This window comes from Cherax quadricarinatus, chromosome 52 (genome assembly GCF_038502225.1).
Source record: "Cherax quadricarinatus isolate ZL_2023a chromosome 52, ASM3850222v1, whole genome shotgun sequence".
NCBI classification, from domain to species: domain Eukaryota; kingdom Metazoa; phylum Arthropoda; class Malacostraca; order Decapoda; family Parastacidae; genus Cherax; species Cherax quadricarinatus.
This window is the reverse complement of record NC_091343.1, coordinates 14742486-14764231: the sequence shown is the minus strand read 5'-3', so window position 1 is coordinate 14764231 and position 21746 is coordinate 14742486. Positions and strand designations below refer to the sequence as shown.

Genomic DNA, 21746 nt, shown 5'->3' with positions numbered 1-21746 from the left:
GGGCCAACAGGCCTCCTGCAGTGTTCCTTTCTTATGTTCTTATATATATATATATATATATATATATATATATATATATATATATATATATATGTGTGTGTGTGTGTGTGTGTGTGTGTGTGTGTGCTGGAAGTAAACCTTGAAGCTGTCGTCGCTACTGAACTCTTGCTAAAGTATCCCAGCTCAGGCTGACACATTTCATTACTTCATGCATGACATCCATCCTGTGTGATGGAATACGACAGGGGGGAAATATAGCCAAACTTTTGGCTCTCACAATGTAACTATTATATAAAATATTGTAGCAGCACTTTGTGTCTTCTGTGTGACTATCGTATAGAATAGGGTAACGACACACAGGAGGGGGAGGTCCCATTATGTAAATATCATAGGTACACACAGTGCAGGTGTTCCCACGGTGTATTACATAGTTTGTGATAGGTATACACTCAGGGTGTGTCATATTACGTTAAGGAAGTGTCCTAAACCGCTTTGCCAATCACCCTCTTTGCCTATCACCCTCTTTGCCTATCACCCTCTTTGCCAATCACCCTCTTTGCCTATCACCCTCTTTGCCAATCACCCTCTTTGCCTATCACCCTCTTTGCCTATCACCCTCTTTGCCTATCTCTTTAAATCCTCACTCACTGTATCACCCTTCAGGACACTTCTTCCCCCCTCTGCTCCCCCCGTCGTGGGGAAGGGGTGAGGCACTTCAGGTCCCGTCTTGTTATGGTGGGGTGCGGGGTAGAGACGTGCGGGGGGGGTGAAACATCATTACGCTGTTTCGCACTTATGTGGCTACAACGGGAGTTTCTTACCCGTGATAATGACACTGCTCTCTTCTTTCCCCCGCAGGTAGGAACGGGAGTAAAGGTGCAGCAGGCGGGATTATCGACCCTACCGACGGGGTTCTGGCATTAGGATCGCCTCCGCCGGTAAGATAGTGCTATACTCACATATATTTTCTGGGCTGGTGATGGATTGGTGAAATCGTGCTCTTGGGGGTGGGGTGGAGGGGGGAGGTTCTTCGGTGCTTTTATGTACTCTCTCTCTCTCTCTCTCTCTCTCTCTCTCTCTCTCTCTCTCTCTCTCTCTCTCTCTCTCTCTCTTTCCTTTTCTTTTTCTTTTTAATCTTTCTCTCTCTCTCTCTCACTATACTTAAAACCTTTTTATATTCTCTTTATTCTTACTTTAAAATCTCTCCAAAGTCACCTTAAATTCCCCAACTATTTAGGAGTATCTAATTCTGTCAGATAGTCGAGTATAATTCCCTATAAATTCCTCGATATTTTCCCCTAAATTCCAAGTCATATTACCTTATATTTGTTGTAATATTTCCCTAAATGCCATAGTATATCTTCATCAATTCCAAAATACATTTTCCCTAAAATTCATTAATTCCTTTACTTCTCCAGTATTATTTTTTCCAAGTTTTTCGGATGATTTCTAAGAATTATTTAAAATATATCTATAAATTCCTTGGAATATTATCCCGTATTTTACTCTTTTCCTAAATTCTTAGGTATGTTTCCCCTAATTTCTGAGAGTACTTCCCCTAGATTCCTTGGGGAAATATTTCTAGATTTCTAGGAATATTCTTAGATTTCTAGGTATATTTCTAGATTTGTGGGTTATTTCCCTGAATTCCTAGGGAAATATTTCTATATTTCTAGGTATATTCCTTGATTTCTAGGTATATTTCTAGATTTCTCGGTATATTTCTAGATTTCTGGGTTATTTCCCTAGATTCCTAGGGTAAATATTTCTAAATTTACAGGTATATTCCTAGATTTCTAGATATATTCTAGATTTCTAGGTTATTTCCCTAGATTCCGAAGGGAAATATTCGTAGGTTTCTAGATATATTTCCCTGGATCCTAGGGAAATATTCCTTGATTGTTACGTCCATTTCCTTAATTTTTTTTAGGTATATTTCCCTCACTATGCATATTTTCTCTACCTTGGTATATATTCCCCAAAATTTCTCTAAAAAATAATCTATCATCACCAAGTCAATTAAAAAAAACTGAAATATTTTGGAAAAAAATGTAAAAAATGTATTAATTATCCAGAGCTAATTGCAATTGCAAAAGTTTTCGAGGTAATTTTTTTTTTTTAAATCTTTTGAGAATTACTATGCGGATTATAATTATCTATCGATAGATATCTATCGATAGATAGATGTAGAAAAATAGATAATTATAATCCACATAATTATAATTATAGACTACACAATAGCGTTTGTCAAGCTCTACACTGAGCTTTGTCAAGCTCTACACTGAGCTTTGTCAAGCTCTACACTGAGCTTTGTCAAGCTCTACACTGAGCTTTACCAAGCTCTACACTGAGCTTTGTCAAGCTCTACACTGAGCTTTGTCAAGCTCTACACTGAGCTTTGTCAAGCTCTACACTGAGCTTTGTCAAGCTCTACACTGAGCTTTACCAAGCTCTACACTGAGTTTTTTCAAGCTCTACACTGAGTTTTTTCAAGCTCTACACTGAGTTTTGTCAAGCTCTACACTGAGCTTTGTCAAGCTCTACACTGAGCTTTGTCAAGCTCTACACTGAGCTTTGTCAAGCTCTACACTGAGCTTTGTCAAGCTCTACTCTGAGCTTTGTCAAGCTGTACACTGAGCTTTACCAAGCTTTACACTGAGCTTTGTCAAGCTCTAAACTGAGCTTTGTCAAGCTTTATACAGGGCGAAACGTCTCTCAGAAGCTTCCTCAGCAACCTACTTTCAGAAACAAACACACACACACACACACACACACACACACGTGTGTCTGCACAGTTCTGGCAAGACGACTATTGAGTGAACGTTGGTGAATGTGTTTCTTTTTTGTGTAGGTGCAGCAGGCGACAGAGGAGTGCTGAGATGACCCCGTTGGTTTTCTTCAGTCGATCGGGAAATGATTCGACCATTACCTCCGCAGGCACTGAGCTGGACGACCCATCGAGTCGGTGCTGGGTCACTGGGTATGTCTGGGTGGCTGTTGACACTGCAGATCGCACCTACTGCCTTCCTCAGTACGAGGGATAGGAGAGAGAGAGAGAGAGAGAGAGAGAGAGAGAGAGAGAGAGAGAGAGAGAGAGAACCACCAACAGTCCTACTATTAATCGTACACAGCTACCATTGCTATTACTATTGCTATTACACTATTCCTTTTGTTACCATTAATACTACAGTTGCTACTAGTATCATTATTACTATTGTTAATATTTCTACTACTACTACTACTACTACTACTACTAGTATCCTTACTACTGCAAGAGGAGAAGAGAGAGAGAGAGAGGGGGGATGGTTCACACAAACAAGTTACGAAAAGGAAGGTAACGAAGAGAAAGATAACGAAGAGGAAGGTAACGAAGAGGAAGATAACGAAGAGGAAGGTAACGAAGAGGAAGATAACGAAGAGGAAGGTAACGAAGAGAAAGATAACGAAGAGGAAGGTAACGAAGAGAAAGATAACGAAGAGGAAGGTAACGAAGAGAAAGATAACGAAGAGGAAGGTAACGAAGAGAAAGATAACGAAGAGGAAGGTAACGAAGAGAAAGATAACGAAGAGGAAGGTAACGAAGAGAAAGATAACGAAGAGGAAGGTAACGAAGAGAAAGATAACGAAGAGGAAGGTAACGAAGAGAAAGATAACGAAGAGGAAGGTAACGAAGAGAAAGATAACGAAGAGGAAGGTAACGAAGAGAAAGATAACGAGGAGGAAGGTAACGAAGAGAAAGATAACGAAGAGGAAGGTAACGAAGAGAAAGATAACGAAGAGGAAGGTAACGAAGAGAAAGATAACGAAGAGGAAGGTAACGAAGAGAAAGATAACGAAGAGGAAGGTAACGAAGAGAAAGATAACGAAGAGGAAGGTAACGAAGAGAAAGATAACGAAGAGGAAGGTAACGAAGAGAAAGATAACGAAGAGGAAGGTAACGAAGAGAAAGATAACGAAGAGGAAGGTAACGAAGAGAAAGATAACGAAGAGGAAGGTAACGAAGAGAAAGATAACGAAGAGGAAGGTAACGAAGAGGAAGGTAACGAAGAGAAAGATAACGAAGAGGAAGGTAACGAAGAGAAAGATAACGAAGAGGAAGGTAACGAAGAGAAAGATAACGAAGAGGAAGGTAACGAAGAGAAAGATAACGAAGAGGAAGGTAACGAAGAGAAAGATAACGAAGAGGAAGGTAACGAAGAGAAAGATAACGAAGAGGAAGGTAATGAAGATGAAGGGGAAGAGTTCATAGGGAATAATTAAGGCTTACGTGACACCCAGCCAGTAACGGAAGAAACGTTTTAATGTCTTCAAATAACGAGGTGTACTTGTGTCATTAAGATGACGTGATAGTGGAAAATAAGAGGGAGAGAGAGAGAGGGAGAGAGAGAGAGAGAGAGAGACAGAGAGACAGAGAGAGAGAGAGGAACAAAGGAAGTTGTGCATGAGAGTAAAAAAAGATAGTTCTCATCACGTTCATACATACACTCAGGCAGTCAGTCAGGCAGTCAGTCAGGCAGTCAGTCAGGCAGTCAGTCAGGCAGTCAGTCAGGCAGTCAGTCAGTCAGGCAGTCAGTCAGGCAGTCAGGCAGGCAGTCAGGCAGTCAGGCAGTCAGGCAGTCAAGCAGTCAGTCAGTCAGGCAGTCAGTCAGGCAGTCAGTCAGGCAGTCAGTCAGGCAGTCAGTCAGGCAGTCAGTCAGGCAGTCAGTCAGGCAGTCAGTCAGGCAGTCAGTCAGGCAGTCAGTCAGTCAGTCAGGCAGTCAGTCAGGCAGTCAGTCAGGCAGTCAGTCAGGCAGTCAGTCAGGCAGTCAGGCAGTCAGGCAGTCAGGCAGTCAGGCAGTCAGTCAGTCAGTCAGGCAGTCAGTCAGGCAGTCAGTCAGGCAGGCAGTCAGGCAGGCAGTCAGTCAGGCAGTCAGTCAGTCAGTCAGTCAGGCAGTCAGTCAGTCAGTCAGGCAGGCAGGCAGGCAGTCAGTCAGTCAGTCAGTCAGTCAGGCAGTCAGGCAGTCAGTTAGTCAGGCAGTCAGGCAGTCAGGCAGGCAGTCAGTCAGTCAGGCAGTCAGTCAGTCAGGCAGTCAGGCAGTCAGGCAGTCAGGCAGTCAGTCAGTCAGGCAGTCAGGCAGTCAGGCAGGCAATCAGTCAGTCAGGCAGGCAGTCAGTTAGGCAGTCAGTCAGGCGGTCAGTCAGGCAGGCAGTCAGGCAGTCAGTCAGTCAGGCAGGCAGTCAGTCAGTCAGTCAGTCAGTCAGGCAGGCAGTCAGTCAGTCAGGCAGTCAGTCAGTCAGTCAGTCAGTCAGTCAGGCAGTCAGTCAGTCAGTCAGTCAGTCAGGCAGTCAGGCAGTCAGTCAGGCAGGCAGGCAGTCAGGTAGTCAGGCAGGCAGACAGACAGGCAGTCAGGCAGTCAGGCAGTCAGGCAGGCAGGCAGGCAGGCAGGCAGGCAGACAGACAGGTAGTCAGGCAGTCAGGTAGTCAGGCAGGCAGACAGGTAGTCAGGCAGTCAGGCAGTCAGGTAGTCAGGCAGTCATGTAGTCAGGCAGTCAGGTATGCAGGCAGTCAGGTATGCAGGCAGATAGGTAGTCAGGCAGTCAGGTAGTCAGGCAATCAGGTAGTCAGGCAGTCGGGTAGTCAGGCAGTCGGGTAGTCAGGCAGTCAGGTATGCAGGCAGTCAGGTATGCAGGCAGGCAGGCAGTCAGGTAGTCAAGCAGTCAGGTAGTCAGGCAGTCAGGTATGCATGCAGTCAGGTATGCAGGCAGTCAGGTAGTCAGGCAGTCAGGTATGCAGGCAGTCAGGTATTCAGGCAGGCAGGCAGTCAGGTATTCAGGAAGGCAGGCAGTCAGGTATTCAGGCAGGCAGGGAGTCAAATATTCAGGCAGGTAGGCAGTCAGGTATTCAGCCAGGCAGGCAGCCAGGTATTCAGGCAGGCAGGCAGTCAGGTATTCAGGCAGGCAGGCAATCAGGTATTCAGGTATGCAGGCAATCAGGTATTCAAGCAGGCAGGCAATCAGGTATTCAGGCAGGCAGTCAGATATTCAGGCAGGCAGACAGTCAGATATTCAGGCAGGCAGGCAATCAGGTATTCAGGCAGGCAGTCAGATATTCAGGCAGGCAGACAGTCAGATATTCAGGCAGGCAGGCAGTCAGATATTCAGGCAGGCAGGCAGTCAGATATTCAGGCAGGCAGGCAATCAGGTATTCAGGCAGGCAGTCAGATATTCAGGCAGGCAGACAGTCAGATATTCAGGCAGGCAGGCAGTCAGATATTCAGGCAGGCAGGCAATCAGGTATTCAGGCAGGCAGTCAGATATTCAGGCAGGCAGGCAGTCAGATATTCAGGCAGGCAGGCAGTCAGATATTCAGGCAGGCAGGCAATCAGGTATTCAGGCAGGCAGGCAGTCAGGTATTCAGGCAGGCAGGCAGTCAGGTATTCAGGCAGGCAGGCAGTCAGGTATTCAGGCAAGCAGGCAATCAGGTATTCAGGCAGGCAAGCAGTCAGGTATTCAGGCAGGCAAGCAGTCAGGTATTCAGGCAGGCAAGCAGTCAGGTATTCAGGCAGGCAAGCAGTCAGGTATTCAGGCAGGCAAGCAGTCAGGTATTCAGGCAGGCAGGCAGTCAGGTATTCAGGCAAGCAGTCAGGTATTCAGGCAGGCAGGCAGTCAGGTATTCTGGCAAGCAGTCAGGTATTCAGGCAAGCAGTCAGGTATTCAGGCAGGCAGGCAGTCAGTCAGGTATTCAGGCAAGCAGTCAGGTATTCAGGCAGGCAAGCAGTCAGGTATTCAGGCAAGCAGTCAGGTATTCAGGCAGGCAAGCAGTCAGGTATTCAGGCAGGCAAGTAGTCAGGTATTCAGGCAGGCAGTCAGGTATTCAGGCAGGCAAGCAGTCAGGTATTCAGGCAGGCAGTCAGGTATTCAGGCAGGCAAGCAGTCAGGTATTCAGGCAGGCAAGCAGTCAGGTATTCAGGCAGGCAATCAGGTATTCAGGCAGGCAAGCAGTCAGGTATTCAGGCAGGCAAGCAGTCAGGTATTCAGGCAGGCAATCAGGTATTCAGGCAGGCAAGCAGTCAGGTATTCAGGCAGGCAAGCAGTCAGGTATTCAGGCAGGCAAGCAGTCAGGTATTCAGGCAGGCAAGCAGTCAGGTATTCAGGCAGGCAAGCAGTCAGGTATTCAGGCAGGCAGTCAGGTATTCAGGCAAGCAGTCAGGTATTCAGGCAGGCAGTCAGGTATTAAGGCAAGCAGTCAGGTATTCAGGCAAGCAGTCAGGTATTCAGGCAGGCAGTCAGGTATTCAGGCAAGCAGTCAGGTATTCAGGCAGGCAGTCAGGTATTAAGGCAAGCAGTCAGGTATTCAGGCAGGCAGTCAGGTATTCAGGCAGGCAAGCAGTCAGGTATTCAGGCAGGCAGGCAGTCAGGTATTCAGGCAAGCAGTCAGGTATTCAGGCAGGCAGGCAGTCAGGTATTCAGGCAGGCAAGCAGTCAGGTATTCAGGCAAGCAGTCAGGTATTCAGGCAAGCAGTCAGGTATTCAGGCAGGCAGGCAGTCAGGTATTCAGGCAGGCAAGCAGTCAGGTATTCAGGCAGGCAGTCAGGTATTCAGGCAGGCAGTCAGGTATTCAGGCAGGCAGTCAGGTATTCAGGCAGGCAGTCAGGTATTCAGGCAGGCAGTCAGGTATTCAGGCAAGCAGTCAGGTATTCAGGCAGGCAGGCAGTCAGGTATTCAGGCAGGCAAGCAGTCAGGTATTCAGGCAGGCAAGCAGTCAGGTATTCAGGCAGGCAGTCAGGTATTCAGGCAGGCAAGCAGTCAGGTATTCAGGCAGGCAAGCAGTCAGGTATTCAGGCAGGCAAGCAGTCAGGTATTCAGGCAGGCAGGCAGTCAGGTATTCAGGCAGGCAAGCAGTCAGGTATTCAGGCAGGCAAGCAGTCAGGTATTCAGGCAGGCAAGCAGTCAGGTATTCAGGCAGGCAAGCAGTCAGGTATTCAGGCAGGCAGGCAGTCAGGTATTCAGGCAGGCAAGCAGTCAGGTATTCAGGCAGGCAAGCAGTCAGGTATTCAGGCAGGCAAGCAGTCAGGTATTCAGGCAGACAAGCAGTCAGGTATTCAGGCAGGCAAGCAGTCAGGTATTCAGGCAGGCAAGCAGTCAGGTATTCAGGCAGACAAGCAGTCAGATATTCAGGCAGGCAGGCAGTCAGGTATTCAGGCAGGCAAGCAGTCAGGTATTCAGGCAGGCAAGCAGTCAGGTATTCAGGCAGGCAAGCAGTCAGGTATTCAGGCAGGCAAGCAGTCAGGTATTCAGGCAGACAAGCAGTCAGGTATTCAGGCAGGCAAGCAGTCAGGTATTCAGGCAGGCAAGCAGTCAGGTATTCAGGCAGGCAAGCAGTCAGGTATTCAGGCAGACAAGCAGTCAGGTATTCAGGCAGGTAAGCAGTCAGGTATTCAGGCAGACAAGCAGTCAGGTATTCAGGCAGGCAAGCAGTCAGGTATTCAGGCAGGCAAGCAGTCAGGTATTCAGGCAGACAAGCAGTCAGGTATTCAGGCAGGTAAGCAGTCAGGTATTCAGGCAGACAAGCAGTCAGGTATTCAGGCAGACAAGCAGTCAGGTATTCAGGCAGACAAGCAGTCAGGTATTCAGGCAGACAAGCAGTCAGGTATTCAGGCAGACAAGCAGTCAGGTATTCAGGCAGACAAGCAGTCAGGTATTCAGGCAGACAAGCAGTCAGGTATTCAGGCAGACAAGCAGTCAGGTATTCAGGCAGACAAGCAGTCAGGTATTCAGGCAGGCAAGCAGTCAGGTATTCAGGCAGACAAGCAGTCAGGTATTCAGGCAGGCAAGCAGTCAGGTATTCAGGCAGGCAAGCAGTCAGGTATTCAGGCAGACAAGCAGTCAGGTATTCAGGCAGGCAAGCAGTCAGGTATTCAGGCAGACAAGCAGTCAGGTATTCAGGCAGACAAGCAGTCAGGTATTCAGGCAGACAAGCAGTCAGGTATTCAGGCAGACAAGCAGTCAGGTATTCAGGCAGACAAGCAGTCAGGTATTCAGGCAGACAAGCAGTCAGGTATTCAGGCAGACAAGCAGTCAGGTATTCAGGCAGGCAAGCAGTCAGGTATTCAGGCAGACAAGCAGTCAGGTATTCAGGCAGGCAAGCAGTCAGGTATTCAGGCAGACAAGCAGTCAGGTATTCAGGCAGGCAAGCAGTCAGGTATTCAGGCAGGCAAGCAGTCAGGTATTCAGGCAGGCAAGCAGTCAGGTATTCAGGCAGGCAAGCAGTCAGGTATTCAGGCAGGCAAGCAGTCAGGTATTCAGGCAGGCAAGCAGTCAGGTATTCAGGCAGGCAAGCAGTCAGGTATTCAGGCAGGCAAGCAGTCAGGTATTCAGGCAGGCAAGCAGTCAGGTATTCAGGCAGGCAAGCAGTCAGGTATTCAGGCAGGCAAGCAGTCAGGTATTCAGGCAGGCAAGCAGTCAGGTATTCAGGCAGGCAAGCAGTCAGGTATTCAGGCAGGCAAGCAGTCAGGTATTCAGGCAGGCAAGCAGTCAGGTATTCAGGCAGGCAAGCAGTCAGGTATTCAGGCAGGCAAGCAGTCAGGTATTCAGGCAGGCAAGCAGTCAGGTATTCAGGCAGGCAGTCAAGCAAGCGGACATGCAGGTAATAAAATAGAGACAATCAGGTAGACAATCAAGCAGACAAATTGGAAAAGAAAACGAGAGAGAGAGAGAGAGAGAGAGAGAGAGAGAGAGAGAGAGAGAGAGAGAAAATCAGGCAACCAATAATCAACCGTAAACTAAATAAATTTCAATACATAATTTAACCATCTCCTCCCCCCCCCCAAAAAAAAAAAAAAAAACTTACCACGTATTTGAACTCGAAAAAAATTTATCGTTACTTTATCAGAAAAAATCAAAATTACATATAAAAAAAAATACCACAATATACATTAACCTTAAAAAATACGTTTAACCATAATTCCCATTAATTCTGACCAGGGGGGGGGGTAAAAAATAAATCCAAATCGTGAATAAAAATTAAAAAAAAAAATTGCAGTAAATTGGTCATTTTTAATCAAAATTTATTTAGGAGTTTTTTTTTTTAAGATATTTGCCGCTGGTATTGATATTTTTTTGAGAATTGTGTGAATTTTTTTTCTCTGTTAGGGTTATTAATATTAGAGTTGGGTTTCAACCCGATCGACCGCACAATGGTCATTAAGGCTGCCAAGGTCGAAAGTTTTAGAAACCTTGCTGGTTACAGTACTCCCTGGTTACAGTGATCACTGGTTACAGTGATCACTGGTTACAGTGATCACTGGTTACAGTGGGTACACTTGTCACTGGTTACAGTGGGTGCACTTGTCACTGGTTACAGTGCTTACTGGTTACAGTGGGTACACTTGTCACTGGTTACAGTGCTTACTGGTTACAGTGGGTACACTTGTCACTGGTTACAGTGGGTACACTTGTCACTGGTTACAGTGGGTACACTTGTCACTGGTTACAGTGGGTACACTTGTCACTGGTTACAGTGGGTACACTTGTCACTGATTACAGTGGGTACACTTGTCACTTGTTACACTGGGTACGCTTGTCACTGGTTACAGTGCTTACTGGTTAAAGTGGGTACACTTGTCACCGGTTACAGTGGGTACACTTGTCACTGGTTACAGTGGGTACACTCGTCATTGGTTACAGTGCTTACTGGTTACAGTGGGTACACTTGTCACTGGTTACAGTGCTTACTGGTTACAGTGGGTACACTTGTCACTGGTTACAGTGCTTACTGGTTACAGTGGGTACACTTGTCACTGGTTACAGTGGGTACACTTGTCACTGGTTACAGTACTTACTGGTTACAGTGAGTACACTTGTCACTGGTTACAGTACTTACTGGTTACAGTGGGTACACTTGTCACTGGTTACAGTACTTACTGGTTACAGTGGGTACACTTGTCACTGGTTACAGTACTTACTGGTTACAGTACTTACTGGTTACAGTGGGTACACTTGTCACTGGTTATAGTGGTACAGTGATCACTGGTTACAGTGCTTATTGGTTGCAGTGGGTACAGTAGTCACTGGTTACAGTGGTACAGTAATCACTGGTTACAGTGGTACAGTAGTCACTGGTTACAGTGATCACTGTGGCACAGAAGTCACCAGTTACAGTGGTACAGTAGTCACTGGTTACAGTGGTACAGTAGTCACTGGTTACAGTGGTACAGTAGTCACTGGTTACAGTGGTACAGTAGTCACTGGTTACAGTGGTACAGTAGTCACTGGTTACAGTGGTACAGTAGTCACTGGTTACAGTGATCACTGGTCACAGTGGTACAGTAGTCACTGGTCACAGTGGTACAGTAGTCACTGGTCACAGTGGTACAGTAGTCACTGGTTACAGTGGTACAGTAGTCACTGGTTACAGTGGTACAGTAGTCACTGGTTACAGTGGTACAGTAGTCACTGGTTACAGTGGTACAGTAGTCACTGGTTACAGTGGTACAGTAGTCACTGGTTACAGTGGTACAGTAGTCACTGGTTACAGTGGTACAATAGTCACTGGTTACAGTTGTACAGTAGTCACTGGATAGAGTGGTACAGTAGTCACTGGTTACAGTGGTACAGTAGTCACTGGTTACAGTGGTACAGTAGTCACTGGTTACAGTGGTACAGTAGTCACTGGTTACAGTGGTACAGTAGTCACTGGTTACAGTAGTACAGTAGTCACTGGTTACAGTGGTACAGTAGTCACTGATTACAGTGGTACAGTAGTCACTGGTTACAGTGGTACAGTAGTCACTGGTTACAGTGGTACAGTAGTCACTGGTACCACTCGTCACTGGTTACAGCGGTCACTGGTCACAATGGTCACTGGTTACAGTGGTACAGTAGTCACTGGTTACAGTGATCACTGTGGCACAGTAATCACCAGTTACAGTGGTACAGTAGTCACTGGTTACATTGGTACAGTAGTCACTGGTTACATTGGTACAGTAGTCACTGGTTACAGTGGTACAGTAGTCACTGGTTACAGTGGTATAGTAGTCACTGGTTACAGTGGTACAGTAGTCACTGATTACGGTGGTACAGTAGTCACTGGTTACTGTGGTACAGTAGTCACTGGTTACAGTGGTACAGTAGTCACTGGTTACAGTGGTACAGTAGTCACTGGTTACAGTGGTACAGTAGTCACTGGTTACAGTGGTACAGTAGTCACTGGTTACAGTGGTACAGTAGTCACTGAATACAGTGGTACAGAAGTCACTGGTTGCAGTGGTACAGTAGCGACTGGTTACAATGGTACAGTAGTCACTGGTTACAGTGGCACAGTCACTGAATACAGTGGTACAGTAGTCACTGGTTGCAGTGGTACAGTAGTCACTGGTTTCAGTGATACAGTAGTCACTGGTTTCAGTGGTACAGTAGTCACTGGTTTCAGTGGTACAGTAGTCACTGGTTTCAGTGGTACAGTAGTCACTGGTTTCAGTGTTACATTAATCACTGGTTACAGGGGATACAGTGGTCTCTGGCTACAATGGGTACAGTAGTCACTGGCTACAGTGATACAGGAGTCACTGGTTTCAGTGGTACATTAGTCACTGGTTACAGGGGATACAGTGGTCTCTGGCTACAGTGGGTACAGTAGTCACTGGTTACAGTGAGTACCCGTGATCACTGGTTGCAGTGGTCACTATACAGGGGGTACAATGGTCTCTGGTTGCAGTGATCACTGGTTGCAGTGGTCACTAGTTACAGGGGGTACAATGGTCTCTGGTTGCAGTGATCACTGGTTACAGCGGTACAATGGTCACTGGTTACAGTGTTCACTAGTTACAGGAGGTACAGTGGTCTCTGGTTGCAGTGATCACTAGTTACAGGGGGTACAGTGGTCTCTGGTTGCAGTGATCACTGGTTGCAGTGGTCACTAGTTACAGGGGGTACAGTGGTCTCTGGTTGCAGTGATCACTGGTTACAGTGGCCACTAGTTACAGGAGGTACAGTCGTCTCTGGTTGCAGTGATCACTGGTTACAGTGGTCACTAGTTACAGGGGGTACAGTGGTCTCTGGCTGCAGTGATCACTGGTTACAGCGGTACAATGGTCACTGGTTACAGTGGTCACTAGTTACAGGGGGTACAATGGTCTCTGGTTGCAGTGATCACTGGTTACAGTGGTCACTAGTTACAGGGGGTACAGTGGTCTCTGGTTGCAGTGATCACTGGTTACAGCGGTACAATGGTCACTGGTTACAGTGGTCACTAGTTACAGGGGGTACAATGGTCTCTGGTTGCAGTGATCACTGGTTACAGTGGCACAATGGTCACTGGTTACAGTGGTCACTAATTACAGGGGGTACAGTGGTCTCTGGTTGCAGTGATCACTGGTTACAGTGGTCACTAGTTACAGGGGGTACAGTGGTCTCTGGTTGCAGTGATCACTGGTTACAGTGGTCACTAGTTACAGGGGGTACAATGGTCTGTGGTTGCAGTGATCACTGGTTACAGCGGTACAATGGTCACTAGTTACAGGGGGTACAGTGGTCTCTGGTTGCAGTGGTCACTGGTTACAGTGGTCACTAGTTACAGGGGGTACAGTGGTCTCTGGTTGCAGTGGTCACTAGTTACAGGGGGTACAGTGGTCTCTGGTTGCAGTGATCACTGGTTGCAGTGGTCACTAGTTACAGGGGGTACAATGGTCTGTGGTTGCAGTGATCACTGGTTACAGCGGTACAATGGTCACTGGTTACAGTGGTCACTAGTTACAGGGGGTACAGTGGTCTCTGGTTGCAGTGATCACTGGTTACAGTGGCCACTAGTTACAGGAGGTACAGTGGTCTCTGGTTGCAGTGATCACTGGTTACAGTGGTCACTAGTTACAGGGGGTACAATGGTCTCTGGTTGCAGTGATCACTGGTTACAGCGGTACAATGGTCACTGGTTACAGTGGTCACTAGTTACAGGGGGTACAGTGGTCTCTGGTTGCAGTGATCACTGGTTACAGTGGTCACTAGTTACAGGGGGTACAGTGGTCTCTGGTTGCAGTGATCACTGGTTACAGTGGTCACTAGTTACAGGGGGTACAGTGGTCTCTGGTTGCAGTGATCACTGGTTACAGTGGTCACTAGTTACAGGGGTACAGTGGTCTCTGGTTGCAGTGATCACTGGTTACAGTGGTCACTAGTTACAGGGGGTACAGTGGTCTCTGGTTGCAGTGATCACTGGTTACAGTGGTCACTTGTTACAGGGGGTACAGTGGTCTCTGGTTGCAGTGATCACTGGTTACAGTTGTCACTAGTTACAGGGGGTACAGTGGTCTCTGGTTGCAGTGATCACCGGTTACAGTGGTCACTAGTTACAGGGGGTACAGTGGTCTCTGGTTGCAGTGATCACTGGTTACAGTGGTCACTAGTTACAGGGGGTACAGTGATCACTGGTTACAGTGGTCACTGGTTACAGTGGTCACTGGTTACAGTGATCACTGGTTACAGTGGTCACTGGTTACAGTGATCACTGGTTACAGTGGTCACTGGTTACAGTGGTCACTGGTTACAGTGATCACTGGTTACAGTGATCACTGGTTACAGTGATCACTGGTTACAGTGGTCACTGGTTACAGTGATCACTGGTTACAGTGGTCACGGTCTAATTGAATTGTTCACACTGATATGAATTCACTCACGTAAACATTAAATGTGGAGGAAACAATATATTATTTGCAGTAAAGTTCCCTATTGTTGAAACGTTTCGATCATGAGTGAGCGAAACGTTTCAACAATAAAGAATGTTTCGCTCATGAGTGAGCGAAACGTTTCAACAATAGAGAACCTTTCGCTTATGAGTGAGAGAAACGTTTCAGCAATGCAGCACGTTTCGCTCATGAGTGAGCGAAACGTTTCAACAATACAGGACGTTTCGCTCATGAGTGAGCGAAATGTTGTACCAGTAAAGGACTTCACTGCTACTAGTATTTTTTTTTACACCACTTAGCCAGCGTTTCGCCTCTGGTATGACCATCATTAGTGTAGTTTTTAAGAGACGTTGAAATATATTTGCAAAACCCAAAATTTTAGCAAAATGTGATGAAGTGGAAGCATTTTTAAATGGTTATGACCTGTTTACAATAAGCAAAATCAGGTTTTTTTTTTTTTAAATGGCTGGTAATGTGCCACCGTGGATAAAATTCTTTGACATTTCTTTGAACATTTGTGGGTGAGTTTTCTCTATTTTTTTTTTTTTCGTATTCCAGCATGTGAAGACGCAGAGTGTAACTGTGTTTTCTCTGGTTAAGTTTACAATTAGTTAGGTCTACATCGGCTGGTGGTGTAAACTGCCACAGGTATTTGTAGATCAGTCGAAGACGGGCAGTAGTGGTATCCAGGAGCCTCTCGATATTGTCGGATTTCCTATAGACATTTGGATTTTCCTGCACCATAGAGATGATAGATGGACTGACTGGTGTCAGTCTTCAATCTCTAAGTCAAATGGAGCTCATGTGAAGTATTTTCGTATAGCTGTCTTACACAAACAGTTGACAGTCAAAGGTTGTGGTCTACTTCTCTACTTCCTCCTTGAAGGCACATGAAGACCATTGTGAGTTGGAATCCACGGGAGGTGCACTCTGACTCCACTGTGTACAGTCCTACCATACCTGTGTCTGTCTACTGACACGAGAATGTTACAACTGCAAATCATGGGGTTAAGAGTATAGAAGTTTATTTAAGTACAAGTACACGTTAGTACAATTATTATACATAGTAACATATGTGTACCTAGGATATTCTCCCCAAAACGTCGGTCACGGTGACTTATTTCCCATTGGAGTGCCATCTTAAGATACAATGGCACACTTGAGTGCTAGGAGTATAGCAAACAATTCAGCTTGAATGGTAGACTCCCAATTGTTGAAGCGTACTTCAATTTCTATGTAAGAGCCATCACTGTGTGTCAACAGTGGCACCACCAGCTGTGCCAGTGGGCTGGTGAACATAACCATGAACATACACACCGGAGCCATCACTGTGTGTCAACAGTGGCACCACCAGCTGTGCCAGTGGGCTGGTGAACAGAACCATTAACATACACACTGGAGCCATCACTGTGTCAACAGTGGCACCACCAGCTGTGCCAGTGGGCTGGTGAACAGAACCATGAACATACACACCGGAGCCATCACTGTGTGTCAACAGTGACACCACCAGCTGTGCCAGTAGGCTGGTGAACAGAACCATTAACATACACACTGGAGCCATCACTGTGTGTCAACAGTGGCACCACCAGCTGTGCCAGTGGGCTGGTGAACAGAACCATTAACATACACACTGGAGCCATCACTGTGTGTCAACAGTGGCACCACCAGCTGTGCCAGTGGGCTGGTGAACACAACCATTAACATACACACTGGAGCCATCACTGTGTCAACAGTGGCACCACCAGCTGTGCCAGTAGGCTGGTGAACAGAACCATTAACATACACACGGGAGCCATCACTGTGTGACAACAGCACCACCAGCTGCACCAGTGGGCTCGTGAACAGAACCATCAACTTGCATAATTCGTGGATGAGAATATACCGTGTGACTAAAGCATCAGTACAACTTAAGGCATCGTGCTTAGCTGCAAGACAAAGTTGTGTAGCGGTCGTTGGCAGCTTGGCTGAGGGCCAGGGGGGTTGGGGTTGGTTGGGTTAGTGGGCGGGGTGGGTGAGTGGGCGGGGTGGGTGAGTGGGCTGGTGGGTGGACAGTGTGTGGCAGTTTGGACCAGGGCCAGGGGGGTGATAGCACTTCTCGTGTTGCACGCTCCGACCTCCCTTCTGATAATATGAAAGTTAAGGTGTTAAGATCCACCGCCATGGAGGGGAGAGAGGAGGTGGAGGAGGAGGGGAGAGAGGAGGTGGAGGAGGAGGGGAGAGAGGAGGTGGAGGAGGGGAGAGAGAAGGTGGAGGAGGAGGGGGGACAGAAAAGGAGGAAGGAGGAAAGAGACAGGTATGAGAGGGAAAGAATATTGTAAGGCGCCAGATTTATACATTATTTTTATTAAGCAAAACTGGATGCATCTATATGACAGATATTAGAACTTGACGTGCTGTTGGAGTGTGACCAAGCTAACATTTATGAAGTGCCTCAAGGAAAACCGGTCAGCCGGACTTGAGTCCTGGAGGTAGGAAGTATAGCGCCTGTACTCTGAAGGAAATGAATATGATAATGGTATACAATACCGACATGTTGATAAGACACATGTGCAGCAGTTAGGTATCTTTATTCTGAAGCGTTGAACCTACACAGTAGGCTTGTTTAGTCGAATACAGAGACGGCAAGAGAAGCTGTAGATGTAAGGAATATTTAATCAGTCCATCGCCCTCGAAGACGTGGTTTTGAAGCAGTCAGTCCCTCAGCCTGGAGAAGAGTTCATCAGGAATGGGGATGCTGTGATTCAACGGGTAATCTGAGCTGGCATGTCTGGTACGTCAGATATTGAATGTGGTGCATTTTTTCAGGCCACCCTACCTCGGTGGGAGACGACCCGTGTGCTGAAAAAAACATACATAGTGGGAAACCTCTGAAGTGTGCTGCTACCCTGTTCTACATGATGGTTACACAGTGGGAACAAAAACCAGCTATGTTTCCCCTGTCATATTCTATCACATATATCGGGCTTCATACTGTGTTGAAATCTGTCAGCTTGAGCTGGGAGACATCAGTAGGGTAAATAGGCTATTGATGGATAAGAAGAGGGAGAAGAGAAAGAGAATAGTGAGGTAAACAAAAGGAGAGGGAAGAGAGAGCGAGCGAGAAAGAGAGGAGTAAGGCGTTGGAGAGAAGGAGGAGGGGTGGAAGGTAGATAGAATGGATGGGGAAGAGACGTGGATAAAATAAAATGGGGCTGGAACTCATGGTAATAACACAGAAATACAGAAAGGTAATGAAAGAGGTTTACAAGAAACCCAAACGATATGGAGGAAAGAGGTAGTGAAAGGAAAGGAAGGAAGATGGAGGACAAACCAGAGTGAGATGGAGGATATGACAGAATGTGGGATGGTACAAGGCACTCAATGGCTCCCTCTGGAGCAGTTTCTTAATGTAGCTGTTAATGAAGGAGTGAGTGAGTGTGTGTGTGTGTGTGTGTGTGTGTGTGTGTGTGTGTGTGTGTGTGTGTGTGTGTGTGTGTGTGTGTGTGTGTAAGCGCTTAATTAGTGACCGTGTTCCACCAGGCTTGTGAGGTGCTGCTGTGCTGACTTATTGGCTAACATCTTCAGTTCTGTGGCGAACTTCGTCCTGGATGACCATACGTACGTTTAATATTGATAACCTTTAGCTTAAAATTATCCTAGGTAAAATATCCTGACAAGTATGTCAGTAAGAGACAGTGTGAAACGTTCAAGAATTAAACACTTTTGCAATATTTGGGAATCTTTATTGTGGAAACGTTTCGCCAGCTAATGGCTTCTTCAGTCCAAAACAGAGAAGAGCGTGAGAAGTTGAGGAGTTTTCTAAGCCATTTGCATCACAATATGAAAAGCCGTTAATTTCATATTGCGTCTTATTCGCGAACTGTAGCTCGGGGCTTAGAGTGTGTTGTGGGCTAGTTGTTCCTGCCAGTGTTGTGGGCTAGTTGTTCCTGCCAGAGTGTTGTCGGCTAGCTGTTCCTGCCAGAGTGTTGTCGGCTAGCTGTTCCTACCAGAGTGTTGTGGCTGAATTGTGAACTCTTCCAGTCATGGTGTTGTTGGTTGTAAATTGTTCCAGCCACGGCGTTGAGGGTTATAAATTGTTCCAGCCACAGTTCTCAGGGTTATGTTGTTCCAGCCACAGTTCTCAGGGTTATGTATGAATCGTTCCAGCCACGGTGTTGTGAGTCACTTGCGAAATGTTCTAACCAGAGTGTTGTAGATAGGCTATGAACCGTTCCAGCCACGGTGTTGTGACTTACGTTCTTCCTGCCTTAAGTAATATATTTACAAGAGAGAGGGAGAGAGAATGGAAAGGCTGTTTGCCCTGCCTCTCATCAATCACTTTCTTGCGACGCTATCTTCCAGGAGTATGCGACGACAGGTTACATTTGCTGCCGGGAACACACGGTGATGATCACCAGGCGTCGTACCTAACACAACTAGCGTGATGATGGCTGTAAAAAAAAAAAACAAGATGCAACGATGAAATAGATTTTCCTAAAGGAATGGAATCTGCGATCTTTTCCTTCTTTCTTATGTTCTTACGTTCGAAGCGGCATTTAGTGAACCTTGTAAACATGGCGGACGGAAGACAAAAGTATTTTTTCTAATTCTACAAATTGCGACATCTATAAAGTATAGACATCTCCAGAGAATACTAGAAGGTCAGCTTATTGTAACAGTTTGTCAGAGAATTTTCTAGTCTAGTTACCCTTTAAAATTAAGAGGCTTTTCAATAGCCCTTTGGGATTACAACTGGTTTAATATAAACCAACTAAATAAAAGCTTAAATGTTTAATAACAAAGGTGTCTAGGTGATAATAATTACACTTAATATAGTTTTTTTTTTATTAATGCATCGGCCGTCTCCCACCAAGGCAGGGTGGCCCGAAAAGAAAAACTTTCACTATCATTCACTCCATCACTGTCTTGTTAGAGGCGCGCTTACACTACAGTTATAACACTGCACTATTAGCACCCCTCCTTCATATATCTTGTAATATATCTAATTATACTTGGTACAACTTAATATGTATCATCAGGTGCGTTGCTATGAGATTCACTCAGTAATATAAGATTAATATAAGTGTGCATGTGTATATATGTGTATGTGTTCGGTATTACTCGGTAAGACTCGGTAAGACTCGACTTAAAATGTGTCTGACAACAACAAGTCCCTAAATAATCTAACTTCTCAACCAACAAGATAATTAAACAGCTTGTTTGAACAATATGACTAACCATTCGCCAAAAAGCAATAGTGTACGAAGCAGCAGATTATTATAATAAAAAACAGGCGCTAAACCACAAGGGTCATACAGCACGGCTCGAAGCAGCACTGCATCAGGCAAGGAGACAAAGACCCTAGCTGGGGGACCATCAGCAAATCCCACCTGAAGGCATAAAACTCCCTTATTACTGAAACTAAGTTTAGCAATCCCAAGCGGACAGGTAGTTCACAAGTGGTGGCAGCCAATCAAGACTTTCCAGCTGCAAACACAATGAGAAGTGCGGTTGTTACAGCCTACCTACATACATAACCTAATATAATAAGTGAAATAATATATAATGCATGGCATTTTCATTGTAGCTATTAGTGAAAACAGCAATATATAATTATACGGAAGGTAATACATATAGAAATATATTCATCGGGCCCATTTCATAGGTCGCAATATCTAACATCTTTAGAAGGAGAGAGGAATCGTCCCTCTCCTTGAGCAGGCATTACTCTCCTGGTTTGCTCCTTCTGGTCAACGGAGAGGATTGCACAAGGCAACACATCTCTTGCCTTCATTCGAACTGCTGAACTTGCGGGTTCAGTAGACCGTTCTCTACCGGGTTCAGTAGACGGTTCTCTACTTGGTTCAGTAGAGCGTTCACTACCTGGTTCAGCTTCACTGACGATCAGAAGGCGTATCACATTCAGTAAATGTTCTGTTAGTGGTTCTTCTCCGGATGTACTTTACCTACGTACATCACTGGCTATACCTTCGCCAAGTACATCACTGTACCTGTCAAAAGAACTCCTATGTCCCTCTCTTATTCCTCACGTGACTGTTTTTTTAAGAAATTCGCTTAAAATCGAAAGATTTTTAACACAGAGATTTGGGTATTCAATTTTATTTCCAACTGGCCACAAAGAATGACCTTATACATGCTGTAACTTGGCAACTCAGTTTCAGCATCGTATTGCATCTAGATTATTGTTAATGATAGATTTTACATGATAAAATTATACTGGGAAAGAATTGGAAGGTTAGACTGTGAGATAATCTGCCGTATAGAGATTTTTTATTTTACCTAATACTGGATAATGAACTAAGCCTGATATTGTACCATCCTACCTGGCTTAAATAATAACAGAGATAAGAGGTGAGAGGGATAACTGTGTGGGAGAGAGAGGGGGGGGGAAGGAAGAAAGGAAGGAAACAGAGGCGGCTGGAGGGAGGGAGAAAGGCAGGAGACAGGCAGTGAGGAAAAAAGATGGAGGAAGGGTAAGGAGGCGAGGAAGCAGGCAGGCAGGCAGGCAGGGAGGGTAAAGAAGGAAGGAAAGAAGGAGAAAGGGAGGTAGGTAGAGAGGAGGTGGGAGGGAGTGAACAAAGACAAGGAGAGAGCCGGGGACACCAGCCAAGGCAATTAATTAATCCAGTGTTTGGTTATGTCTGGCAGCTCTTGTGTCCCACCACGGTGTTGACGCAAGACACTCCAAGTCTGTCTCAAGACAGGAGAGGAGACACTAGACAGTCTGGCCCGGGTCAGATGACAGGGGAGGGAGAGAGAGAGAGAGAGAGAGAGAGAGAGGGAGGGAGACAGAGAGAGAGGGAGGCAGACAGAGAGAGAGAGAGAGAGAGAGAGACTGGTCTGATACAGGCGGTGAGGGAAGCTGGTGCTGCTGTTCTAGGCTGAGCAGCATAAACACAGGAGGAGAGATAGAGTGAGGGGGGAAACCTGGGAGTTGAACATATAACTGTACGTTCCTGTTGTAAGGTGAGCTTTAAGCCGCCCACACTCTTACCTCTCCCACGCCCACACCTCTCTTACTCTTACCTCTCCTACGCCCACTCTTTCTCACCCCTCTCTTACTCTCTACTCTTACATCCCGACACACAT

The 21746-nt window shown here is 46.2% G+C and overlaps 1 long non-coding RNA gene across 2 annotated transcripts in view; it reads left to right on the top strand.

Annotated features, from left to right (window-relative positions):
• The first annotated feature begins 853 nt into the window (after positions 1–853).
• Positions 854–21746, top strand: part of LOC128696830 (uncharacterized) — a 179799-nt gene continuing 158906 nt past the window's right edge. For both annotated transcript variants that reach the window (XR_011393426.1, XR_011393427.1), the window contains exons 1-2: positions 854–938; positions 2852–2980. This is a non-coding gene — a long non-coding RNA (uncharacterized lncRNA). The remainder of the gene's footprint in view (positions 939–2851; positions 2981–21746) is intronic.